The 20,662-nt window shown below is 40.5% G+C and overlaps 1 protein-coding gene across 1 annotated transcript in view; it reads left to right on the plus strand.

Moving 5' to 3' along the window:
* The window catches only part of si:ch211-200p22.4 (phosphatidylinositol-binding clathrin assembly protein), a 153,690-nt gene that overhangs the window by 12,660 nt on the left and 120,368 nt on the right, over positions 1 to 20,662 (plus strand).

Below are 20,662 nucleotides of genomic sequence, written 5' to 3' on the forward strand. Positions count from 1 at the left end.
GATTCTGCTTGTTTGGAGAGCTTGTCCCCTTAAGGTTTCACTTCAGCTTGTGGAAGTCATGCTCAATTGATTTAAATCAGGTGATTGGCTTGGCCATTCAAGAATTTTCAATTTTTTAGCTTGGAACAATACCTGTGTTCCCTTAGCAATATGTTTGAGTTTCATTATTTCCAGTTTAGTTTGTAGGCTTTTACTGGAACTTGAGCAGAAAAGATGTTTCTGTGCACTTAGGAATTCATTGTGCAATTGACATTAGCAGTTACAACATCAATGAAGATAGGTGTGCCAGCCGTACATGCCCAAGCCATAACACCCCCACTACTATGTTTAGTAGATGAATTGGTATGCTTTGGATCTTGGGCTCTTGCCATCACTCTGATACAGGTTCATCTTTGTCTTCTCTGTCTCCAAGACCCTTTCCCAGAATTCTGCAGGCTCTTTAAGTACTTTTTTTTACCATCTGTATTCTGGCCATCCTGTTTTTGTGGTTAACAACTGGTTTGCATCTTGCAGTGTTGACTCTGTATTTGTGTTCATCAAGTCTTCTGTGTTTAGTAGTCTCTGACGCGTACATATTTGTCTCGTGTAGTCCGATTTTCATCTACTGGACAAACATTTAGGACTTTTTATTTACCATTGTGAGGATTTTTCTGTCATCAGCAGTGGAAATCCACTTTGGCTTACCAGTCCCTTTGCAATTTCTGAGCTCACCAGTGTATTCTTTCTTCTTACTGATATTCCAGATAGTTGATTTAGGTAATCCTAAGTTGTTGTTTTTTTTTTTTTTTAATTGATGTCACAAATGGTTTTATTTTGATGTTTCATCCTCATAATGGCTTCAACTTTCATTGGCACAGCACTCGTCTCCATGTTGAACAATGGCAACTACAAACTCCAAGTAGTTAAAAGAAGCCTAGGTATTGTATGCCTGCACTAAGGAAGCAGGGAAACTCACCTGTGTAATCACAAAAATTTGTGACGCCAGTTGTCCCAAACATTATGGTGCCCATCTATAAAAGCTGCTGTCATTTCTACATGCTGTTACTGAAAGATGTGCAAACACAAAGTCTGCAATGTACACATTATTCACATCTGAATTGTTTCATTTGTAATTTAAAACTGAGCAGCAGAGATTTAAATTAAGGAAAAATGTCTTTGTCCTAAACATTATGGAGGGCACTGTAGTGTCCGTGCATTTTAATAATGAACACTTACAACATTTACTCTGTGCAATCTTTCTCAAACTGAATAGCTGATATAGGTGTGACCTGTGAGTGAACAAGAGTGGTGTTTTGTGTGTGCTTTAAGTTTTTTTTCCGTAGTGTTATGTTTTTGAGAACTTTTTAGTTGCTAGTTGTCTTAAGTGGAATTGTGCCTTTTAATTTATCTGTGCAATACCACATTCCTGTGTCATGAGTTGAAGGTGTTCACTAGTAATATTTAGAACTTTACTATTGTAGGTGATGCTGTGTGGGATAGTAAATCAAATACAGTGGAACCTAGGTTTGCGAGCATAATTCGTCCCGGAAACATGCTCGTAGTCTAAAGCACTCGTATATTAAAGTGAATTTCCCCATAAGAAATAATGGAAACTTGGATGATTTGTTCCACAACCCAAAACTACAGTAATCCCTCGCTATATCGCACTTCGCCTTTCGCGGCTTCACTCCATCGCGGATTTTATATGTAAGCATATTTAAATATATATCGCGGATTTTTTGCTGGTTCGCGGATTTCTGCGGACAATGGGTCTTTTAATTTCTGGTACATGCTTCCTCAGTTGGTTTGCCCAGTTGATTTCATACAAGGGACGCTATTGGCAGATGGCTGAGAAGCTACCCAACTTACTTTTCTCTATCTCTCTCTTGCGCTGACTTTCTCTGATCCTGACGTAGGGGGATTGAGCAGGGGGGCTGTTTTAGTTTGGGAAAATGGTTCAAAGGTTTTAACAGAAAATAAGCAGGCAAGAATCAGAGAGGAAAGGTCCAATACTTCAATTGTTTACTTGTTCAAATATAATATCAGTTACATACAATATAATAGCAATATACATGCAGATATAGGAATTGTACTATTGACTTACAGTAATATATATAAAGATATATGATTTATACTATTGACTTACAGTAATACAGATATGTGAATTATACTATACTTACAGTAATATCAAAAGACCCAGAGCCATCATCCTAGACCAGTAGACTGAGGGAGCCCGCGTGTCAGTCTCGTCAGAGGATCAACTCGTGAGCCTGGTCCAATACCGGGTGGTGTGCACGTTCCCCACGGTTGAGCTTCCGAAGAAACTGAGGGCGGAACCTTCCCTTATATACTAATTGAGTGTCCTTACCCAAAATGGCTTACGTGTAAGCAGTGTATACAGAAGTGATCAGTTTCAGCACACACCCTTCCACGGGACGCAGTATTGTTTTTCTTCTACTTGGCCCTCACTGAGATGGTGCCTAGTATCAGAAGACACACACTAACAAGCGTTGCTTGCAATGAAGCCCCTCGAAGTGAAAAACAAGTACATGGCCTTGACTGTATTCCCATAACATTCTGAAACTCTTTATGAGAAGCAAGTTTTTGCACATTCTTTCGCTATCATCCCAAACATTCCAATCTTTGTAGCTGGTTTTGCACTGAAGCGACCAACCCCCCCCCCCCCCCCCCCCCCCCCCCCCCGCCCCCCCCCCCCCCCCCCCCCCCCCCCCCCCCCCCCTTACTCCTTTATTTCATCCCTTCTCCTGTTACAGAGAAAACCTTTTTATTACAATCGGTCCCTCGCTCAGCGCAAAATCAGCAACCTTGTCTGTTGTGCTCTATTATTAATTCGTTTTAAAACACAAAACACATAGCAATTGAATATAGTCATTAAAGCAATAATAATAATATCTTGCCATATTTGTATATTATTAGTCCTTAAAGCCATTTGCATGTTATTTTTCTGTATCTGTGCTTGTAATATGTTAAAAGTGCATACAGTCCAGTTCATGAAAGTTGAGACATTTAGCCATTGAGTGTCATTACTAGCCGTGATTATCCAATCTGAAGCACGTTGTTCCCAGTTTACTGTTTGCTGATGAGAGACCATGGACTGAGGTAACCACCTAGCCATTTGGTCTGCCACTTTGTGAGTATGTCGTCCCACATTCTCAAGCTTGTTTGCAGTTATTTCATTATCTACGGTGTTTAAAGTTCCTAGGGTGGTGCCAACCCCTCCTAAGAAAGTGTCATACCATGCCCGTTTAGCACGCTTACACTGTGGCAACAGTGGAAACGTCACTTGCCATGTAACCTTAGTCCTTTTTGCTGTCATAGAAACAAGTTTACATGTGTCAATTATCGGTTCTACATGTGACTGTCTCGTTATGGGGGTTCTGGCCCACACGGCTATAGCAAGCATTGGTATAGTCCTGTTAATAATTTCAGTTGCATTGATCCAGCCAATGGGCCCAGTCTTATTAGAGGTGTATTCGCCTGATGTTGCATTGACCTCGCACTGTACATTGGAGCCATTCCAGGGCCCCATACACCAAGTTACTTTCGACGTCCAGGTAATGTTTAAGTTTCTAGAGCACTCAATCAGATACTTCTGTGGTTTTACCCCCGGCACCTTCAAGTTCGAGGAGTAGATGGTGCACCCGTCACCAGTCGTAATGGTGAGGACATTGCAAGACTGATTCTCCAGACACGTCGTGTTCTCCTGCTGTCTAGATTTAGTGGAATTGTTCCACCACCATCGGACCTGAGTCGTCTCCTAAAGTAGTGGCTCCTACTTAATTCAGAACACCCCCAATTCTGTAAAACAAGAACACAGCATGTTGCACCCACTCCTCTCCTCCTCCTGAAACAGAATTTATGATTACGATACTACCTATTTACATTGTGTTAATTCTAAAAAAAAAAAAATTTTAACTTACACTTTAGCTTTACCCTTAACAATTTCATGCTGCATGTTCTAATTCTTCAACGGGATATAAAGTCCTTCCTTTATTTTTCCCTTTTCCTTTGCCCTTGGCTTTCTTTCCTCCTTTCTTGTGTTTACTCTTGCGCCGGTTTTTCTCCTTATCTTAACATTACCCTGTGCATCAGCATAAAATCTGCGACGCATCACGGGTTTAGCCTGTAGAGGCAGAGGGTCAATTACCGACCCTGCATCGGGTCCGTCATCATCCTCATAATCATCATCCCAAATGTTACCGTCCCATTTTTCAGGATCCCACTCATGGACGTTAACTGCAGCTACAAATGCTTTCATCTTCGCAACATCCGGTCTGCGCTTCTTTTTTGCATTTACCTTGGCTATGCAAAAGGCTGCCTTTTCCGACATCCCCTCGGCTCTCTGTACCCACGGCAATAATACAGCTACCTGGGATTCGGCCATTGAGGCCCACCCTAACGCATCCGCCAAGTCCATTTGCATTTTCTTAATCTCCCTTTCTTTTTCGTCTATCAGACTGTCCAGATTTTTAACCGCAGTTAGCAAAACCCACCCTCGCGTCTGCAAGCCCATTATGGGTTCCTTTGCAGACACCTGACATTTCTTAAGCGCGGCTAGCACATTCACTGGTGTTGGGGATCCAAGCTCTGCCAATATTGTGCTAATCCCCCCCCCCACATCTCAATTCTCTGGCGCAGTCTTCCCATACTGTTTCTTCCCAGCCGGGGAGAGGTAAAGGAGCTGCGCCAGGGTTTTTATCCTTTTTCTTAAACATCTCTGATTTCCTTTGCCTCACTTAATAGTTCAATATTTTACCAGATTCCCCAAAATCCTGCCGACTACGCCAAAATGTTTTAGTTTTGGGAAAATGGTTCAAAGGTTTTAACAGAAAATAAGCAGGCAAGAATCAGAGAGGAAAGGTCCAATACTTCAATTGTTTACTTGTTCAAATATAATATCAGTTACATACAATATAATAGCAATATACATGCAGATATAGGAATTGTACTATTGACTTACAGTAATATATATAAAGATATATGATTTATACTATTGACTTACAGTAATACAGATATGTGAATTATACTATACTTACAGTAATATCAAAAGACCCAGAGCCATCATCCTAGACCAGTAGACTGAGGGAGCCCGCGTGTCAGTCTCGTCAGAGGATCAACTCGTGAGCCTGGTCCAATACCGGGCGGTGTGCACGTTCCCCACGGTTGAGCTTCCGAAGAAACTGAGGGCGGAACCTTCCCTTATATACTAATTGAGTGTCCTTACCCAAAATGGCTTGCGTGTAAGCAGTGTATACAGAAGTGATCAGTTTCAGCACACACCCTTCCACGGGACGCAGTATTGTTTTTCTTCTACTTGGCCCTCACTGAGATGGTGCCTAGTATCAGAAGACACACACTAACAAGCGTTGCTTGCAATGAAGCCCCTCGAAGTGAAAAACAAGTACATGGCCTTGACTGTATTCCCATAACATTCTGAAACTCTTTATGAGAAGCAAGTTTTTGCACATTCTTTCGCTATCATCCCAAACATTCCAATCTTTGTAGCTGGTTTTGCACTGAAGCGACCAACCCCCTCCCCTCTTACTCCTTTATTTCATCCCTTCTCCTGTTACAGAGAAAACCTTTTTATTACTGGGGCTGTTCGTACATCTAGACGATACGGACGCTCGTCTAAAAATGCTGAAAGATTATCTTCACGTTGCTACCTTCTGTGAAGCTGCTTCCTGAAGCGACATGCTGCACGGTGCTTCGCATACTTAAAAGCTCGAAGGGCACGTATTGATTTTTGATTGAAAAACAAACTCTGTCTCTCTCTCTCTCTTTCTCTGCTCCTGACGGAGGGGGTGTGAGCTGCCGCCGTCAACAGCTTTGTGCCGCGGTGGTTCGCATACTTAAAAGCCAAACAACCCTATTGATTTGTTTGCTTTTCTCTATCTCTCTGACATTACAGTATCTGCTCCTGATGCGCACTCCTTTGAAGAGGAAGATATGTTTGCATTCTTTTAATTGTGAGACGGAACTGTCATCTCTGTCTTGTCATGGAGCACAGTTTAAACTTTTGAAAAAGAGACAAATGTTTGTTTGCAGTGTTTGAATAACGTTCCTGTCTCTCTACAACCTCCTGTGTTTCTGCGCAAATCTGTGACCCAAGCATGACAATATAAAAATAACCATATAAACATATGGTTTCTACTTCGCGGATTTTCTTATTTCGCGGGTGGCTCTGGAACGCAACCCCCGCGATGGAGGAGGGATTACTGTATTCATATAAAAATGATAAATACAAAATATAAAGTAAAAATACATAAAACAAATTAACCTGCGCTTTACCTTTGAAAAGAATCATGGCTGGTGTGAGTGAGTTTCTAAACTCTTGTGGGATTGCACCCAACGGGACGACACGCGGAAGATAATCCCAAAGCAATCGCAGTCTCCCAGGGCTGTAGCAGTTCGCCATAAAAGCGAATCTGAAAAGATCGCGGACATGCTATAAGCGCCTGCCGTCGATGGGTGATACAAGGAACATTATAAATGCGCAGGGCCCTACCTGACTGCTGTGCCTGTGTATAAATAACCGCGCTGTTGCTGTTTCAAGCTGAATAAAGCTGGTGTTGCTAAAGTACTGAGACTCAGCTTTGTGTTTTAGGGTGCAAGACGGGGACTCGCACGTCACAACACACATGCGCACACACAGACACACACGAGCGCGCACACAGTCACAATGCTAATGCTGTAGTAAACCGTATACGCTCGTACGGATGTTGACTATATGAGTGAGGCTCGCCGACTCAGACGGAGAATAGGAGACGATTACCCACAATCCCACAGCGAGAGAGAGAGAAGAACCATCAGCTCAGCTGTGATCACATGACGCTCAGCAGACAAAGCGTATACATACTACTCGTACTGCAAGACGTCGCTCGTTTATCAAGTGAAAATTTATTAAAAATTTTTGCTCGTCTTGCAAAACACTCGTAAACCAAGTTACTTGCAAACCGAGGTTCCACTGTATTTGTTTCTTCTGTGAAATGTATGTACAACATTCCAGATATTTACCTTTGGACTTGATGAACATGCAATATCTGAGATAAACTGACATATTGGATAGGGTTTCAAACAAGTAGTCAATTGGTGCATTTACATGTGCTTTAGTAACCCAGTTATTCACAGAAACCTGGTTTTTAAAATGCCATTTAAACCCTTATTCCAGTTAGAGTAACTGGGTTATTGGTCTCTAAGAAACCTGACTAATACAATATGATTTCTTCATAAGTAACCTAATCATTTGGCTATGTAAACCCTTATCTGGGGGTGAAGGTATGAATTTTGTAGTCTGTACATGTCTGTTGCACACTCTTTGCCAGTGCATGTCTTTGCTTTGCGGATACTTTCTGCAACCACCAGAAGAAGCATCCAGAAGATAAATATTTGGATGATAGTATTTTTTTTTTCCTTCCCCTGGATGAAATAATCTGTCTCAATATAAACAGAAATCACTAAAGTTTTGTTGATGAGTTGAATATACAGTGCTAGGCTCAATAGTATAATCTCTGTGCCAGTGTTGAAGGCAATATGTTAAAAGTACCATGCACTACATAGTCTGATTACTTTCTAAAGTAACTAGGGGGCTCCGCCCACTGCTCGCTTTGCTCGCCAACCCCTGGTCTTGGGTAACCCGAAATAGATTGATGAATGTATGCGATATGTGCCTGCATTGCTTGCGGCATTTCAGACGTGCGCTGTAGGCGCCTGCGTTCATTGATTATATCCAGACGGGCTCGTGTTTGTATCTTCGTCAGTTGTGGTCTTTCGTTTTGAACCCGTGCCTGCTTTGCTTCCGCAGTTTCTGACGCGTGTTGTAGGCGTCTATGTACATTGTATTTGTTCATGCTGAGCTGTTTGGTTTTGGAGCCGAGACAGTTTTGCTTCCGCGGTTTCAGACGCACGTTGTAGGCGCCTACGTCTATTGTTGTTATCTATGCGGGCTCGCTTTTGTAGCTCCGTTAGTTGAGCTGGATTGTTTTGGAGCCATGATCGTGACTTCATTAGTTATCCGTTGCCTACCGTTAGTAATATGGATAATTGCACTTGCTGTTAATACGGAGCATTTTCTGTGGTTGTACCATTAACACTAGAATTACCAGAGCCTACGAAAAAACTCGTAGATCCGGCCCACCTTAAATCGCTTCTTAAAATCGTTCTCACCTCTCCGCCACCGTCTTTTGTCATCTAAATGTACTGATAAAGACATGCTGCCAGCAGCCGGCTATTCCATCCCCCCACCGACTTAGAACGTAAACAAGCTTTTCCCAGCTCATGCCTTGATTGATTATCTGGGAGTGAGTGGAGTTTTAGAATGGAAATAATAAATCGCTATTTGGAACACACGCATTTCATGTGTGTTGCGTTTCTGCAGTAATCTGTGTAAACACATTGTTAAAACAGAAACGTTTTTTATATTCTAGTAACAAATGACAAAATGTAGGCATAAACTATATAATGTATGAAGCCTGAAGTCCAAATATCAAAGAAACACTTTCACAAAAGGTACAAAAAAAAAGCCACCGCCAAAAAAAGCCGCCTTAGTGTGTGACGTTGACATGCATTAACTATCACTGCTTCCGTGGCGCACCAGTATCAGTCGCTGACTGGGAATCAGAAGGTCATGCGTTCGATCCTGCACAACTCCCTTTTGAGAAGTGTTCTTATTTTCACTATTTTAGAATAAAAAGATACATTTGAAGCAAACACTTACTACTGATCATCTGTCTCGCTTAAAACTGTCCAAAATGTTTCCAGGCCAGGATCCAACCTGCGAGTGCTGCAACCAAGCTCCTGCCTCACTAGGTCACATGTTCTGGGCCTGCACCAAACTAACATCATTTTGGACAAAAATTTTTAAGTGCCTCTCAGACAGCCTTAGTATCACAATCCCTCCTAACCCACTAACAGCTGTGTTTGGTGTCCTTCCAGATGGACTGGAATTGGAGAAGGACAAGCAAACGGTGATTGCATTCACTACACTCTTGGCACGCAGACTTATTTTGTTAAATTGGAAGAATCCTAATTCTCCTCTTAAGTCAGTGGGAAACCGATGTTTTATATTATTTGAAATTGGAAAAAATCAAATTTTCAGTTAGAGGATCTGTACAAAATTTTTTCAAAACATGGCAGGATTTAATCAATATTATTTTAGAATAAGAGAAATAACTATTATTGCATTTAACTCCCTTCTCCATCTCTTATTTATATAGATATTTACTTCTCCCCTTCTTTTGTCTAATGTTGCCTTATTAAAAAGCTTAAAGAAATTTTCCTTTAGCTAAGCTCTCCTTCTCAGGGGTGGGGTTTGATTTGTTTTCAAATTTGTTGGGTTATAAATTGATCTGTTTGTATGGAATGATTACAATGAAAATTAATAAAATAAAAATATTAAATAAAAAAAAAAAAAAAAAAGATACATTTGATTTCAGTCTAACGGCCGATGTAATTTAAGATATTTGTAAAGGTTAGCATTATTTTTTTTAAAATTCACTTTTCATTGTGTCGGTCGCGTTCAGGATCCTTTCCTACCCCATCTGACACTGCTGTTTTCCCATAAAGACTCGCTATAGTTCTGCAGTGTATCACAATACATACGACCGTGTGTTTTTTCCCCCAATATTGCCAGTCCCCACGTGTTGCTGTATGCTGTTTCTTTTGTACTCCAGGACATGCAGAGGAAAGCATAGTAAAGAGCAGTAACTTCAGCGCTATATGCAATCATCAGACACTCCCCATCTGGTACTGCTGTTTTCACATAAAGACGCGCTAAAGCTCTGCAGTGTACTTGTGGCTGCATTGTCGTACCAATGCTTGCGAACTGAAGTGTCTGCATGCACTTTTCGTGGCATTACACGTGTATTTTTTGAGTATGCCCATGTAGCTCAAACACAGGAACATATGTTGATGTAAAAGTATAACAAAACAAGTGCACATTTATTCAAGACTATAACCCGAAGAAAACAGAAAGCAAGATACAGTAGGAGGTTGATATGACAGCTTGCGTGGTGGAATGCTAAGAACTGCTGATTTCCATTCCGTGCTATATAACTGTTAACATTTGAATCTGATGATTGCATATAGCGCTGTCTTATTCAGTGTGCACAAGAACATGCAGGTGGCCAGTTGCTGAGTGCTACAACGCACGTTTTAAAAAAAGAAAGAGACAAATATATGTGACGTTTTGAAGAAATCATTTTATGACGCGAATAGTACCAATCAGAAAACATTGTCAAAGTAATGCAATATTATTTGAAAACGAACAGCGTCAGATGTGAAGTTATACTGGCGCTGTTTGAGTCAGATCAGAAGCTGAAAAAGCTCCTGTTCTGACTCTAAGTAAAAAAGCATGAATTAATCAACAGAAATAACCGCGATTGACATTTTAAAGTTAACGAGCACGTGAGCTTATTCAGTTCTGCTGGATCAACGCATATGTTGATCTTTTTTTCTTTCAGTAATAGCGCCAACATAAATCCACACCCGATCTGACGCTGTTCGTTTTCAAATAATATTGCATTAGTGCGATGATGTTTTCACATATATTGTCTCTTTCTTTCAGGTGTGTAATAGGAACCACAGCATAGAGAGAAGCGTGTACATTGTAACAGGTACACACGTTGTAAATGTAGGAAAGACTATCCTTGTGTGTGTGTGAACAGTTAACATTTGAATCTGATTATTGCATATAACGCTGAACTTACTGCTCTGTACTATTCTATCCTCTGCATGTCCTGGAGTATACAAAAGAAACAGCATACAGCAACATGTGGGGACTGGCAAGATCGGGAAAAAAAAATACGCATTCACTGATTACAAAACGCAAGATGTTATGCGAATGAATATGAATAATGTTGCATCCGTGCCACAAAGTTTTCCGAAATGTACTATACAGGTCATAAAACGAATAATTCCAAATATCATATATACCTACGTCTGTGTTTTTTTTTTGTTTTGACATCATTCACCATAAGGTGCACTCTAATTCGGCATGAGCAGGAACACTCAATAAAACCGAATAAAAAAATCAAGTGACGGTGAGATACGAAGAAGGCAGATTCGCCAGCGTTTGTGTGTCAGCTTTTATCCCTCCAGATGAATGTCCAGTTCCATTGTCTCAAAACACCACTCACATCTCCAGTTATTCCGTTTCAAATAAAAAATAACAGTGTCAGATCCCTGGGGGGGGTGGGGGGGCTAGTATGTATCGTGATCGTGATTTAGAGAGAATAAAAGTAAAAAAAAAAAAAAAACGGTAACTTTTACAAGTCCTATAAGTGCACACCGTGTGTTACAGACGCAAACCAAATGTATGTGTGTACTGTATAATAACAAAAGAGGAGCTCACTACTGAAAACGGCAAATATAGGAGTGAGTGGGGATCGAACTGGGGACTCTCAATTACAAGTCAGCAAATCTTACCGCTACGCCACGGAAGCTATTGTATCAGTCTTGAACCTTTTGTGGAAGTGTTTTTACTTGATCTTTGGACTTCAGGCTTCATACATTATAGTTTATGCCTACATTTTGTCATTTACTACTAAAATAAGAAAAACGTTTGTTTTAAAAATGTGTTTACACAGATTGCTGTAGAAATGGAACACACATGAACTGTGTGTGTTTCAAATAGCGATCTATTATTTCCATACTAAAACTCTAGCAGTTCAGTCACTCCCAGATAATCAAACAAGGCAAGAGCTGGGAAAACTTAGTGAACGTTCTGCGACGGTGGGGGATGGAATAGCCGGCTGCTTGCTGGCTCGTCTTAATCGGCACATTTAGAAGACAAAAGAGAGCTGCGAATGGTTTTAAGGTGGGCCGGATCTACGAGTTTTTTAGTAGACTCTGGTAATTCTAGTGTTAATCACATTACAGTGATGCATTATTCACATATGGTATATGGTTTGGACGTGTGAGGATGCCGTACGTTTAATACGGAGAGTTCGTTTATTCTCATTACCCGGACCATGCTGTGTAGTGTGGACGTTTAGTTCAGAAGCGCGTTGTAGGCGCCTGGGCCTTTCGTACTTTCTCGCGCCTTCCGTACTATTTTTGTGGACCTTTGCAGACGCCGTAGTGTCTTACGTGTGACTCTGGGGTGCAGTGCAGAATCCTGTTTTTTGTGTGGCTGTGTCGTTAGTTGTTAGCTATGGGCGCGTTGTTGCTTCATTTCTCATTCACGTTAGTTGAGCTCTTTCGTTTTTGGGCCGTGACTCCTTCGTTCGCAGTGGATAAGACTTCGATTGCGGTTTGAGACGCACGCTGTAGGCGCCTGCGCAGTACGTCTCATGGTCCCATCGCCATGTACCTGCGTCCATATCCGGTTTATTCTCGGTTAGTAATATGGATAAGTAACCTAACATCATGCTTAATTTCAGTGACATAAAAATTCCTACATTATAATAATCCCAGTAACAGTGGGTGTTTGACCAGAAGCATACGTACTGGTAAGCTGCTCCTTTGCAGGACTCACTCAAAACAGCCAAGCAGAAAAGTATGCTCTATGCATTCTGGTAACAGAAAATTCTATAAAGTGTCCGGTTAGTTTTAATCCAGGTGTTTGCTATAGATCTGTCGAAATTGGGTGACATAGCGACCAGTGTTCCTTCCACAAGTTGGTGGTTCAGGTCAAGACCAGGCTAAACTCTTGGGGCCAGACATTATTTTCAAATGAGAATACACATCTGGAACAACCTATTAAAAAGTATGTAGTGATTGTACCCACAGAGCTTCTTCCTAAAACTCCCACCCCTGATTTGATGAGTCCATGCACTTTAAACAGTCACCTGGGTTTCAGGGAGAGAGCATAAGATAATGATGAAACGACTTGTTACTGAGAGAAAATAAAAAGCTAAAATTGTGCTGCTGAGCTCATGAGTGGATATTTGCAAAGTAACTGAAGCTTTATAATTTTGCACGTTTGAAATGAGCATGGTAACAGAGACAGATGGGTGCACGCACACACACACGTATGTAGATAACCGCAGCAACTGGACTCTACACGTTTTGAGAAGTGCCTCTGTCTACTACAGTGTCTGTTTGGTTTTTAACTCTTGCATTACCATATGAGAGCAAATGGAGTTGTGGTCTATGGATATACAACATGTTAAAATGCTGTGGCTATTTTGTCATAGCATGTTGAATTTCCAGTTAGACAGTAATGTAAAATTACTTATTCTGACGTGCAGCCAGAAGGTGGATGCTGTGCAGCCTCACCTGTGCATCTACTGGTGGTGTTGGGGATATTTGTTGATTTCAGTTGTTTTAAGTACTGAAATCTGCATCTCCTGTGGCTCTTTATCCATTCTCTTAACGGTAGTTGTTATCCTGGAGTGTGACACATTGTTTACTTGAAATGCATATTTGCAGTTAACATTTTCATGAATATAGCTGTCAGTTCTTTCATGCTGTTGAATGTCGTTGTATAATCAAATGCTACAGAAATGTTTCCCTTACATCAGGTTGTTTGTTTTTAAAATGTGCAATGTGATCTCTGCACATGACACATTTTGTTTTTGTGTGTGTTTTAATGTTATCGATATTCTTTGGAATTAGAATAAATTCTCAATTTAGTGATAAATGCATCCTCTGTTTATATGCATTTTTTTGAGCTGTGTAACAGGATGAAACATTACAAAAACAGACTGATGAATTAAAATGTACCACCTACCTTGTTTTAGTCTTGCTTCACTCAAGTAAGGGTTTAATTATAGTAAGTTTGACACATTCTTGTGTATTACACATAAAAGGTGAGTATGCTATTGCATACAATACATTTTGAATCTTTTTTGAAAAAAAAAAGTCCTTTCTTTTGTCTACAATAGATGAAGCCTGAACTTCAGAGGATCAGTTTACTGTTGATGAAATTGAGACATGACCTATGTTGTCATCATCAGTAACTTACCCAGCATTGCTTCTTTGTGTTTTGGCCAAGATTGCCTATGCCACAGAACTGTTGAATGGTTCTACACTGTATTGGCTGAAAATGATGCAATTGACTGCCTGTCAGTGTAGATTTTTAAAAGGCCAACAGGGTTTCAGTCTTCTTAGCCTGTTACCTTTTATTGGCCAGGAGGTTTTCTAAAATTATTTTCCGTGTAGGAACAGATATCCTAGACAGCTGCTAGGTTGCTTGTTTTTACCCATTTGGGTGATTTTTATTTATTCATTTTAATTTTTTTTTTTTTAATATAACCCTCCTTCTCTGATTGCGTTGTTCCTCCTCCTCTACCTTGCTACAAAGATTTATGCCACCCTTTGGAACTTCTCAACCATTATTTCTCGCCCACTGAGTGATCCCTCACAGTACGTAATATTTTTTGTTTTTGCCTTCAGTGTTTGTGTATATATATAATGTGTGTGTGTGTGTGTATGTCTAGTACTTTAGGCCTTGTACATCTCTCAACATCAATTACTTGCAATATTTCATGTTTTTTGTAATTTATGTGAAAATAATTCTGATGCCTGTTGTTCTGTATATGGAAGAACAAGAATTTTTTTTTTCCCCAGTAAAGAATTTATAAAACTTTTATTGATCAGTTGTGAATGAGCAGATCATGTAATTTTTATAAAGATTTTTAAAGGATTTCCTTGGCACTCCCCTTTTTTTTTGTCTTTCCAGTTTGGACTATCGTTACATTTCAGACAATGGCTAAATTTTGACTTGCCTGGGAGAAGCTGAATTCATTACCTGCAAGTGAAGAGTAATCATAATGCATAATACAGAAACACTGTTGCTTGAAGGAGGCATGTGAACAGCATAGCTGTCTGACATTAACTAGATAGTAACTAGTGATTTTTTTCATGCTGAAACAACTTTTAGGGTAAATTGTTCCATGTTCTGAAATATGCAAAAAGTTCAAAAGTGGATAAAGGACATAAACAGAGCTGTGTTAAAACTCTATTCAAGAGTCCTCACCCATTGTAATAACGAAGGAGACAAAAATGAATGAAAGATGCTATCTCTTCCGTCTTTTCACTTCAAACGGATACTCTAAAACAGGGATAGTCAACCTTTTTATACCTACCGCCCACTTTTGTATCTCTGTTAGTAGTAAAATTTTCTAACCGCCCACCGGTTCCACAGTAATGGTGATTTCTAAAGTAGGGAAGTAACTTTACTTTATAAAATTTATAAAGCAGAGTTAAAGCATATAATAATAATTACTTACCAAGTACTTTACGTCAGATTTTCGCTAAGTTTGGCAGAATAAATCTTTATAAAACAACTTACTATAGTTTAAATCTTTTTATTTAAACTTTGCATACATAGAAATTACATTAGTTAATTGAATTATTAGTGGGATACCTGAGGCTGATGCTGGGAAACTAAATATTGAATATCCGGTTCAATTTTTGTGAGGAACAAACAAAGGTCTCCCCTTTCGGAAATATTCAGGCGGTTTCTTTCTTTGGTCATAATATGATTAACCGCACTAAATCCTGATTCCACAAGATATGAGGTAGGGAAAGGTATCAATAAACTGAATACCATTTTCCACGTATTTGGATATAAGACCGGCATTTTTTTATTTTGCCATAGGTTTTCATATCTACCACTGTCGAATTTATGTTTACTTTCTTCATCATATCTAATTTCTAACAGTTCTTCTTGGCAAGTTGTATCAGCCTCTTCAATATTTGCGGTAAAAGGATTTTTCATCCAGTCGTATACCTTCAATTTCAAAATATCTTCAAATCGTTTTTCCATGTCCAATTTAAGTTCGTTGAGGTGGCTACTGAATCTGTCAATATCCTCTGGAGTTGCATCATCTTTTATAGATGATAATTGAGGAAACTGATGAAATTCTCTCTTCAATAGATTATGACGAAGTAGTTCAAGTTTGTCAATAAATAATAGCACAATACTTTGGCAACCTATAAGAGTTTTATTAGCTCCTTGAAGCTGCAAATTGACATCGTTAAATCTCTTGAAAATATCTGCCAAGTAAAAGGCATCATTCTTTACTGTTTTTAACTGTTGACACAGATTGTTCTCATTATTGCTTTCAAAAAATTGTATGACACTATCATATAATGCTACAAATCTAGCCAAAGATGTACCCTTTGACAGCCACCGAACTTCTGTGTGCAAAAGTAACTTAACTCTTTTAGGGCTAATTTTTTTTTTTTTTGTTTCTTTTCTCCCAGGGCTGAATATTTTTCCAAAAACTAACATTTTTTTAAAAAGAACACAAAGCAATTGTTTAACATATCAAATCAACAAAAAATATTTACTTTTGACAAATGTTACTGTCTTGCATGTTGTATGAGCCTGCATACTCTATGATTTCACATACATATCACATACATTTTACACAGCAAAGTCTGATCTTGCTCAAAGCAGCCAATTTCAGTCATTGCCACATTGCACTGCTTACAATATGTGTTGCTTTGGTGCCTATTTTTCAATTGTCTGTTGCTGCACTTTCTCACATATATTGTGAGTGTGTACTGTAGAGAGACAAGTCACCCATTTGCCATCGTGCCATGCCACTGCCACCAAGTTTTCTGCCTGCATGAAAACCGTATTGTCACCTCTTTTCATCTTCTGAAACTTTATGAACTTTATGTATGGCATTATAGCCTGGCTCATCCCATGGGATTTGCTTCTGTTTATTACAGAAGTGAATAAAACTTTGCAGCAGCACATACCTAAGCCACCAGGGGACAAAACACGTTTGGACCAATGCTCCCTGAAGTTATATCACCAGTTCTGTCCCATCTCTATTTGTAATGCCACAGCGCGCTTCATCTCGTCTTTCGTTGTGGGTTTCCACTTTGAAAAACGAGAATGCGATGCAAACACAGCCCGCGATTCAAAAAAAATCTCTGCCTACCTGTTTGTCTCGTCTGACAGTAGCTGAAAAGCAGCATCAGGAGAGAGCAGCCTGAAGTACAGCAGCTGGTGATCTGTCGTGTCCAACAGCAAGCCATGCCGTCTTGTAAACTCCGGTAGCCAGATCGGCTCTCAACGGATCAATGTCTGTGTATTTATCCCACGCGAACCTTGCCGTAGATGCATCGGCTGCGCGAAGGCACTCAACTGGCAGCAGATCTGCTGGCGCGGCATCGGCTGGTGTCTGATCAGCTGATGCCTGCTTCTCACTCTCTTGCTCGATCTCCTGATCACTGCCAATAAAATCCGATTCTGAAAAATCAAGAGTCTGACTCCGCGATAATGCGCAAAACATCGTCTGCCGAGTGTTTTCTTTTCTGCACTTGCTTCGCTGCCTTTTCACATGTCGGTGCCATCTTGCCTTTGTTTACATTTCGCAACTCACGCACACGCAAGGTTTAGTTGCCGAGTCAACGAGTCTAGCATTCCTCTAAGCACAGAGGGAATGCCTGTGACGTGACAGTGAGATTTGTCGCCATTAACAGCTGATTGTCGCCCCCTATCCCTGGTTGTCGACATTAGCCTTCAACCCCTCCTGTCGACAAAAGTCGACATCCGCCCTAAAAGAGTTAATAAAATCTTCATTATTGTCCTGGCAAAGCTGCCGAAACATTCTATCATTCTTTGCATTGGATTTGATCTTTTTTACGGCTCGAATTATTAAAGTTAATGATGAATAAAGACTTATACTTAGATGTTTTCCTACAAGATGTTGTCTGTGCACCACACAATGAATACATAAAACATTTGGCACTTCCTGCTTCAAATAAGCAACAAATCCACGATAGCGACCTACCATTGATGTTGCTCCATCAGTAGCGCATGCAGCAATATTATTCAAAGGAATATTATTTTTTGTCTCACAGTATTAAATATAGGTTGATCAGGCAGGATCAGGCGTTCCGGACGCTGGACAGCACAGCATACGTTGGACGTGGATGGTCAGTCAAGGCACTGGCAATCACGATCCCGCGAGGTTTTCGTCAGACCGTAATGTTGAAAGATATGTGGATCCAACAACAGCCGTTGGGAGTCAGGATCGGGATGTAGTAATTGTAGCTCCTCGTATGTTGAAATGATGAATGTGTTGACAGAGTAACAAATGCTGGGTACCTCTAAGTTGAGGATTGCCGGACGTTACAAGTGTCGTGGTTGAGCGAGAGTTTGTCGAGACGAGACTAAGTTAGTGAGTATCTGTGGTTGTGCGTTTTATAAAATTTTATGTAGCGGGTGTTGGCCAGTGGCATCACTTCTTTGCGATCAGGGTGAAGTAGCGAGACATCGGCTAGTTTTGGCAGTCCAAGGGGGGGTTCCTAGAATGTCACCCTATTACCCTAAAATCCGGGAATCGAGACGAAAATATGAGTTAATTGGTGTCTCCATTGTCCGGCAGTTTTCTGTCATAGAAAGAAGCATTGAACCATGGAGTTCTTTGTCTACGGGGTAATAAAACGACGAACTGCTAGTTTTTGGACGACAATAGTATGTAATCGCAGTGCCATTTGGTTGCTCCGCTACCGCCCACCATGAAAGCTGGAATGCCCACTAGTGGGCGGTAGGGACCAGGTTGACTACCACTGCTCTAAAACAAACAATAGACTTGAACCAGAACCCCCACCCCACCTGGTACTCACTTCCTTATCACCACAAGGTGTCTGAAGGTGCAGCACGCATCCTGACCAAGTCAGGTGTCAGAATAGCACACAAACCCACAAACAATCTGCGCACGGTCCTCTTTAATGCTAAAAATAAGAAATCGACTGCAGAAACACGAAACGCAGTTTATAGCATTCCATGTAGCTCTTGCCCAGCGGTATACATAGGACAAACTTCAAAAAGTATCGCAACACGAATACATGAACATCGCAACACAGTCAGAAGAAAGGACTCGCAATCACTGATCTATACACATACTAAATCAACAGGAGATTCTGTACATTTAACTGGGACAATGTACAAGTAAGGGCTGATTTATACTTCACGCTCAGAACACGTACGCACGCGCATCATGGCCGCCATGTGTTCTGAGCATTCATTTGATGTGTCCTCTGAGCAGGTCCTCAGAAATTAACGCGACGCGTGCGCGAGTTGCAGTACCAGCAAAAAGTCGGGGGGCGCAGTGTGCTAAAAGTTGGAATGTGACGTCAGAGTCTCTGTTTACTATCTACATGTGACAGAAAGCCGCTTTGCGGATCCTACGAGATTGGTGTGCGCACTTCAATATTTGATAAATGGTTCGATGTGGTGAAGCAAAATGCCGACATACAGATGTATTCATGGTGCTTTTATATTCAAGTGTCGCATATTCCCGATCGTAATGACACAATACGTTTTAAAATTCTCACATACCGTCTTCTGTGCTATCTTTTTTTTCTAGGGCTTCCTCTGCTCCTGACAGCAGCGAATCGCCAGCAATAGATCGCCACACTGAGCACATTAAATGTATGATATTCCAACTCTCTGCACATTTAGAATCCTTAGATTTATACTTGATATCACTTTCATGATGAAAAGCATTAAAGTACTGTATGTATATTACGTTTTACAGATAAATCGGTAATTTCGTTTAAATAATGAATACTGTTAATAATTACACACATGGGGTGACACCGTGGCGGAGCGTTAGCGCTGCTGTCTTGCAGGGAGTCATGTCGCTGATATTCCCTGCCTGGAGTTTACACGTTTTCCTGCTGGGTTTCCTCAGTGTGCTCTAGTTTCCTTCCAAAGATATGCAGATTTGGGGATTTGGTGCCACTAAAATGACGCTAGTGTATGTGTGTGCTTGCATTCACCTTGCGATGAGCCAAGGCATCGTCCAGGGATTGTTTCTCACTCGTGCCCAATGCTTGCTGGACACATCCCTGGATTTAATCAATAAACATCCTTTTTCAGAGATATTGCGGTAAGGTGTCATCGGAATTTAATGGGTGTTCTAGGCAATTTAAAACACAGAGAAGCCGAACATGTTCTCACCGTGATAATATCTCACACTGCCACCTGGCGGATTCCTCCAGATTTACGTAAAGTACGCGCGCAAGTATAAACACTTCAACGCTTGCGTAGCAGGAGCGTCCGCGCCGGCATGCGTTGCATCACGTGAAGTATAACTCCGGCCTAAGATTTAAGGCCAGTGCCAAAAGTGCCAGAGAGCTGGCCTAATCTTGGCTATCAAATGAGAACGCCATCAACAGACATTTGGACATAAATCCAGCGTATGCAAACTTAAGAAGAACATGTTCATAATAAATAAAATCTTTACAACCAATAACCCACCACCTTCACACTGACTGAGGCAGCCCCAACCCCAAACACTACGTAATTTTCTGCTATATATTGCCTTTAATTCTTGTAAGTCTAAGCATTATCTTCTGATGAAGGCCCCTGGTAGGGGCTGAAAGCTCAGGAATAAAAACTACTTTATGATATGTGATTCATTTTCTCCTTTTGTAGCTCTCCAGCTGCAAATATCTGCTCAAATTTTTCAGTGGCTGAAGTAAAAATAAACTATAAGCTGTAGACGTTCTATTAGAGTGCCCTCACTCTACTAGTTTGAAATACATAGGTTTTTTTTTTTTTTTTTGGTTTTTTAAATGAAATTCTTTATCACTGTATCAATTTTGTGTGGGCTTGTGTGAGAGCTGTGTATAATAAGTGAGCCTAACCCGTTTAGAATATTACCCAGCATCATCTGTGATTGAACCTAATTGATAAGTCGATCTAAAGAGGAAGAAAGGACAAAAAAAAAAAAGCCACATCTTGTTC

This window comes from Erpetoichthys calabaricus, chromosome 12 (assembly GCF_900747795.2).
Source record: "Erpetoichthys calabaricus chromosome 12, fErpCal1.3, whole genome shotgun sequence".
Taxonomy (NCBI): Eukaryota; Metazoa; Chordata; class Cladistia; order Polypteriformes; family Polypteridae; genus Erpetoichthys; species Erpetoichthys calabaricus.